Source organism: Anabas testudineus, chromosome 2 (assembly GCF_900324465.2).
Source record: "Anabas testudineus chromosome 2, fAnaTes1.2, whole genome shotgun sequence".
Taxonomy (NCBI): domain Eukaryota; kingdom Metazoa; phylum Chordata; class Actinopteri; order Anabantiformes; family Anabantidae; genus Anabas; species Anabas testudineus.
This window is the reverse complement of record NC_046611.1, coordinates 11,832,633-11,840,297: the sequence shown is the minus strand read 5'-3', so window position 1 is coordinate 11,840,297 and position 7,665 is coordinate 11,832,633. Positions and strand designations below refer to the sequence as shown.

Genomic DNA, 7,665 nt, shown 5'->3' with positions numbered 1-7,665 from the left:
ATGGCTCTGCTGTCACTGTTTCCTTCCCTTTTCCAGGCCACTGTCTTCGGATACCCCGTCAGCATCTGTTTCATTGTGCTCACTGGGTTCTTTGAGCGCTTCTCCTACTACTGCATGAACGGTGAGCTGGTTGTTTCCTTTCATTTTCCAAGATTTTACACAGGATATACATTATGATCATCTGTACAGTCATCGGTAACTCCAGCTGTCGTATGTCTTGTACTTGATTACAAATATGATCTATTACCAAAAACACATGATGCACTGTTTAAAGTTAAAATGTGCAATAATACATGTGATGTGTCTACAAAAATAAAAGACTTGTAAAGTCTAGTTTTAGGATTTAGTTTTTACTTATTTCCACTTAAGTGACATCTTTTTTCCCCTTTTTTCTGCAACACTCTCCATCTCATCCCCTCTCCTCCTCTCTCCTCCCTTGACGTCTGCAGGCATGCTGGTGTTCTACTTTATCTTTTTTTTGAATTTCAATCAAACTGACGTTGGCCCCATTAAGCAGGCCTTCGATGTTCTCTTTTACCTGACACCCATCCTGGGAGCTGCTGTGGCTGAATTGTGGCTCGGCAAGTTCAAGTGAGTTCAAGACCATTAATATTTGACCTGATAATTATATTTGACCAAACAACCTCTTGTGTGAATGTGTGGTACATCTGTTCCATCCTTGCTCCTTCCTCCTCCTCCCTCTGCACAGGACCATCATTTACCTGACCTCCGTTTATGTCGTGGGACTGGTCATATTGACTCTTGGTGCCAGCCATGACATCACAGATAACCTAGATGTCCACAGGTGAGTTGAGCACACTCACACACAGTATAAATACGTCGACTAAGCGTATCCACACATGTTCTGACGTGGTTTCTGTCCTGTGTTTTGGCCCCAGAGGTCTGTCCGTGTTCGGTTTGCTTGTCATTGCTCTGGGAATAGGTGGTTTTAGTCCCTGCATGGTTGCCTTTGGTGGAGATCAGTTTCAGGACCATCAGGTTGGTTTTCACTAAAGCACTTGAACACATTTTGTACACACACAGGCGAAGAAACAGAAGCGTAGAAACAACTTTACAATGTCATAAAACACGGCGTAGCATCTCTTATTAACATGAGATCCAGTCTTGATCATTCACAACCATGATTACAAGAAACGTGAACAGTGAAGTGGATCATTGGTTGGTGCAGACGGAGGGTTTGTAGTTGAACGCTTTAGGCAGCTCTGCAGAATAGATTCAGTGATAAATGATGGATGGTGACGCCTGCACACTGCTTTTTGGAGGTAGCTGCTGATCTTACTGACTGTTACACACTGTTTTTTTTATCAGCTGTTGTTGTTTTCCTTGTCTGACCCAGTCTGTGTATGTTGCTCAGTGCATCACCGGTTTGTTCCAACACATAAAAGTCAACTCTGCTTCCTGAAAGTTAGATCCATATGCAGCTAAACTGTAAATGTGATTCTGTTTTTATAGTGTTGGAACATTTATTAACAGAAAGTGAGTTGGAAAGAGGTGGTTTGAGTGGATGGATGGAGTCGAATACAGAGACATATGGCTCGATGCGCCCAGATCCATCACAGTGGACTTGAGTATTATGTTTCTCTTTCTAGCGTACTCGTGTGCTCACATACTGCAATAAAAAAAAAGAAAAAGAATACACTCAGCTATTAACGGCGTCACACAGGCACATCCTATATCTCGGTTTTATTCCTTCCAGTTGTTGATTAACAGTCATAGCTGCATATGTCTCACTGTCAAAGGCTACGAATGAAGATGATTCCATAATAATAATGACACTGATGAAACAGGCTGTTATATAAGAGTTTGGCACATGTTCTTTTAAAATGTGCAGCTGTGTTTCCTGTCAAATCCGTCACATGTTTCACTCTCTGTGTCTAACAGAAGAAGCAGAGAAGCAGCTTCTTCTCCATCGTCTACATGTCCATTAACACTGGCGTCGTGGCAGCCACGTTCCTCAATCCAGTGCTCAGAGGTAGAAATGGACACGGAAGCTGATCAAACACTAGAAATGAACACACACATTAACACAATTAACACAACGTGCATGTGTGGTTTCCAGGTCAGGAATGCGGCATCCACAGTCAGCAGAGGTGCTTCCCTCTGGCCTTTGGTGTGCCCGCCGCTCTGATGGCAGTCGCTCTGAGTAAGACCTGATCTTTTTTTGAAACATCTCTTTTGACTGTTGTGAGCTTTGTGAAGTAATAAGCTACACTATCAAACACTCCTCTACACATGTTAATTACAGTATTTTTTACTTTAATTATTGGTGCCACATGTTGTTTCCGCAGATGACAAGTTACTCCTACACCTTTCATTCAGACATTACTAATCAAATCTAATCTAATCAAAGACAATACCCACCATCATCATGGAAAATGTAGGATTTATTATCAAAGCCATGTTTCAAGCAATGTTAGGGACTAAAAGTCAGAATATCTCTGCATGTGCTTCTTCAATCATAACAGTTTTTAAAAATATCTCTGTTACGTTTCTCCTCACTTTAATGACAGTTACATCTTTTGGGTTGCTTGGTACTGAAATGGTTAACAAATGACTAACTACTGAGAAATCCATTAGTCACAACATATAAACCCTTTATTGCACTCAATAAAGTATGTAGGAAGGTGGTGCCATAAATGTTTATAGTGATAATATGATGACATAAGATAACCTAATGCCAGGATGGATTTTTCCCATATGTGCTGTGTTCGTTTGTCTCTGCAGTTCTGTTCGTTGCTGGAATTCGAATGTACAATAAGACTGAAAGCAACATTGTGGTGAGGGCTTGTTCAAACATTTTTAATGGATTACATTTCTCAAACACAAATACAAACTGAATCCTGCTCATTTTGTCTTCCAGAAACCCAAGATAGCTGAGGTGAAGATGGTGCTGAAGGTGCTGCTCCTCTACATCCCTCTGCCCGTGTTCTGGACTCTCTTTGAGTGGCAGGTAACGTACAGTATAACATTTCAACAGAGAATCCAAAGACAGGACTGAATAACAGCTGCTTCTCCTCCACAGAGATCAAGGTGGGTTTTCCAGACGGACAATATGGCTGGTAACTTTGTAGGTGTTCCAGTTTTAGTGTTTTCAGTCACATCTTGTGAACTCAAGCTGCAGAAAAGCCCTTAAAATGAGATTCTGTCTTTTTTCTCTCCTTTGTTTCTTCAACAGGGAGCTCTCGTAATCCAGCCTGATCAGATGCAGGTGAGACACTTGTCTGCACATCACTTATTGTGTTGAGGTGTTTCTGATTTCAGTGTGAACTGACAGAATAGACTGACTCACATTCTTCCCAACAGATTGCCAAACCTGTCCTGAGCCTTATTTTGGTCCCTATCATGGATCTTGTGATCTACCCGATGATCTCTAAGTGCAAATTAAACTTCACGTGAGTTTGTTTATCTGTTTTATTGCTGTTACATTTGAGTTTATGTTAGGATTGGTTATGATTGTCACTTCATAAGTTCCAGTGGATGAATCAGGTTAAACCTCCTTCTCCTGTCCCTACATTAAACTATCTCTGTGCATCCCACTGAAAACTCCACCAGCTGATATCATCTGGAGGATTTTTTCATTTCAGATGATGATGATGATGATGTCATCTGAAGGAACAGGTGAAAAGACTGTGAAAACTTCTCCATTGACTCCACATGGACAGTTTTTCTTTCAGCAGTCTTGGACCGTGGACACTCTGGTAGCCTGTAGCAGCTGTGCTGTTGAGTTTCAGTAATTTCAGTTCATTTTTTCTGCAACAAGTTAAAATCACCAGGATAACGACATCGGTTATATTTGGGATTTGGTTCCAGTTATTGCAGGATAATAACATTATGTTTTAAAGCATTCCTGGCCTTCACATTAAAGTAGTTAACTATCTAACATGCAGTTTGTGAAAAGATGGATTTTTACAAACCACTTGACGGAAAATGTCTAATGGCTGTTTTTGAATGCCCCTTTAGGAACTGTTCACAGCTTCGAGTCATTTTCTCCCGCTTGCATTTACAACTCTTCTATCTCTAGTTCACTGGAGTGAGCAACCACATAACATCAATCAATCAATTTCTAAGCCCAGCACAACCCCAAGGTTGTGAGGAAAGACTAATTTGAGAAGGAATTCTCAAGTCGTGGTTCACACACTAGATATTTTCTGGCAGTTCATTATTTTCCTGCTGCTCATAAAGATGAACTTCCATGTGTGTGTTCTGCAGTCCATTAAGGAGGATCACTGTGGGGATGTTCTTCGTTGCTCTTGCATTTGTGGCTTCTGCGCTGGTCCAGATACAGATTGATGTAAGAAAACCAACCATCAAAAACTCACAGTGCAATTTAAAAACACACAGACTTAAGAAGCTGAAGTCACTTTCACGATTCGATTCGTCTTCTAGAAAACTCTGCCGACGTTCCCATCGAGCACCGAGGCCCAAGTAAAATTCATCAACATGGTGAACAGAACGCTGGACGTCAAAGCTGGAACCAACGAGTTTACTCTGGAGCCGTACACGGTACTCACAGACAGGAACTATCCAAATATAATAAAACGGAGTCACTGAGGTCACTGAGGTCACGTAGCCCATAGCAGGGGTTGGAAGACAAACTGATATCAAGTTCTTTTTTCCCTACAGGCCAACGAAGATTACCTGACCTTTTGATCAACCATTTGAGCTAAATCTGGGACCTGGAATCTCCTACGATACTAGTTTAGCTTACAGGACTCGTAGTACCATAGTCATCATACAGGATGGAGCCCAACCCAGGCCCTTAGCTGTGAGCAGACACCTACACCTTTATTTTGGACAGACATATATATTAGCTTCATTTCCTCTGTTCCCCAGTTGTTTATCCAGTATGTCCTCATTATTTCTATTTGACTTTAGTGTTTCTCTATCTTCAGTTCAACGACTTCACACAAACTCCAAGAGAAAGCTACATCAGGTGAGTATTTGTAAGGATGTTTCTGTTTCTTGTGAATTCCAGAATAGTTATTTTTCCAAGATTCTGTATGAAACTTGAGAATATTGAATGAAACCTGACTCAGACGGACACCGTCTTACTTTTTTCCATGTGTAACATCATGTAGCTACAGGTCGTGTCAGATTGAGGGAGTCAGCACTTTTTATTTCTCTTTCTCATAATAAGAAATGTGCATATTCATCACGGAGAGCTTGTGTGAGTTATATTTTGGACTCGCTTTCCATCTGTATAAAAGTAAAATGTAAATTAATTGTAAATTAACACCGTGACATTACCATTAAAACTATATTATGCATAAGGAAAACTTAATACAGCAAAAAAGAAAAGAATTTGTTCTTTCTTGTAATAAACTTTACTGTACATCCAGTTTTCTTCAGTGCTGTGTGTTAAATTCCCCTTCCCCAGATTTTTCAATGGCTTCGGTTCCAATCTGAATATACTCTTGGAAATGCAGCAGGTTCCCATTTTGCCCAACGATATGTCACATTATTTTGTGATATTACAGGAAAAGTAAGGCTGATATTTCATTACACACATCTCATTGACGAGTGTTCTAGCATGTTCACTTTTCTTTGTTCTGACTGGTGTTTTTCTGTCCTCGTGTTAGTGATCAGTTCAAAATCTCCAACGATGCTGGAGAAGAGTGCGTCTACACCTACAATCTGATGGCCTCTGGCAGCAGTTACACCTTAATCATCCCACCAACGTTCACCTTTGGACAAAATGTATCTCATGAATACGTTTTTAGGCACAGTACAGCTTCTCTATATATATATTTGTGGTGAGGTAACACATCTGGGCACCTGTCTTTGTCCTGTAGTGTGAACAGAACATCCTCTCAGTGAAGGATATTGAGACCAACAAGCTGAGCATCGGCTGGCAGGTTCCTCAGTATTTCCTCTTGGCTCTAGGGGAGCTGATGGTCTATGTCACAGGCTTAGACTTCTCCTACACACAGGTAACGTTTGCCTATAAGCGACACACTACAGGAACAACTGAAAACACATAAAGAGAGTGTAATTGGATAATAATAAGCCAGAGACTCACTTTGTCTTACCATCTTTCATCGCTGTGTATTTTTTATTTTAATCCCTCTTTGTTCTCCAGGCACCAAGAAATATGAAGTCTGTGGTTCAGGCTGGTTGGTTGTTAACTATCGGTGTATCAAACATCATTTTGACCATTCTCAATGTTGCAGAAGTTCCCACACTCCAACCTCAGGTTATTATTTTATATATGGAAGCTCAAATTACCATAACGACTGGAAACAACTTCTTAAAATGTTCAACTGTTGTTTAAGCTTTGCTCCATATTAACACTGAGTGTTTCTGTTCACTAGTGGGCCGAGTACGTCCTCACGGCCTCTCTGCTGGTGTTGGTGTGCATCATCTTTGCCATCATGGCCTATTTCTACACCTACACGGACCAGACCAAGATAGAAGCCGAGTTTGGCCACAATGAGCTTGAAGATAGGAAGAGGAAAAGCTCCGTCGGACAGGAGTACATACAGACGAAGATCTAAAGAGGTCTAAACCCCCTTTTAAGAACTCTGCCTTAGTTCTTTCATTTTTTCAAAGCACTGCTGGACACGTGGAATGAATGGATAAAGGAATGGACTTCTGCCTAGCGACAACTTTATGTAATTTTTGTTTCATATTTGTTTATAATGCACTGGAGTACACAAACAAAGAAACACAGACTTCTAGGATCACTCTGAATAGAAATAGAAATTAAATACGATTTATTTTAGCGTCCCCACAAAATATTTTCACAGAAGCATGTTCATTCTGATACATGATGGATATATATTAAGTTTCAGTAGCTTATATTGACCTTTGATAGCTGACCCGTGTCAGTGGCATGAGTTGCTGTTTAGCAGGTAAAGTCACTTTGTTCATCATCTTGTTTAGCATGTGAAGAATAAAGCGAAGGCAAAGCTGAAGAGTAGTCCCAGCTAGATTTGAACCCCGTGTTACATGTGCTGGGAGACTAATGGAGTTCAATCGCTTTAAAGACTGAATGTGATGTTTAAAATGATAAATCAACATGAAAACCCGAGAGTTGCTTATGGGAGAAAGGAAGCTATTATGAACGGCAAAGAAATCACAGGTGGACATACCACAAGATGCAAACCCATCAACAGCTTTATCAGATGCTTTAGATGTGGTGGAGGTAGCATCACAGCTTAGGACTGCATGGCTGCTTCTCACTAATCTTTACTGATAATTTAATTTACTGCAACACTCTGTCCCTGTATTTTGGCTCATCTGATACAAAAGGTCCTACATTTTATATAGTTTAATAAATTTAGCTGCAAATACCAGAAAATTAAAGCTGGAATTCTTAACTGCTGTTTAATCTTAGCAAACACAAACTGTCTTTAACCATTTACATCCAAAAAAAGGAGACAGACATGAAAAGGAAGTTTCAGTTAGCATTAGATCTTTATTTCTCATGTCACTTTGAAAGCTTACAAGGAGCTTACATTTAACTTGGGAATTCTCAAATGACACAAGCAAAGATTATATACAGTACTATAAACTGTCAGCTATGATAAAGGAAACCAAATGTACACATTTTCTAGTTTTCTTCCGTAGCATATGTTTTTCTTTAAGGTATAGATATTTTTTTTTGCCAGAGACAGGTGCCCATATCCATAAAGCATTCCATAT

General features: G+C 40.1%; 1 pseudogene; it reads left to right on the top strand.

Moving 5' to 3' along the window:
- Positions 1–6,515, top strand: LOC113164278 (annotated as a pseudogene).
- The last annotated feature ends 1,150 nt before the right edge of the window (positions 6,516–7,665 follow it).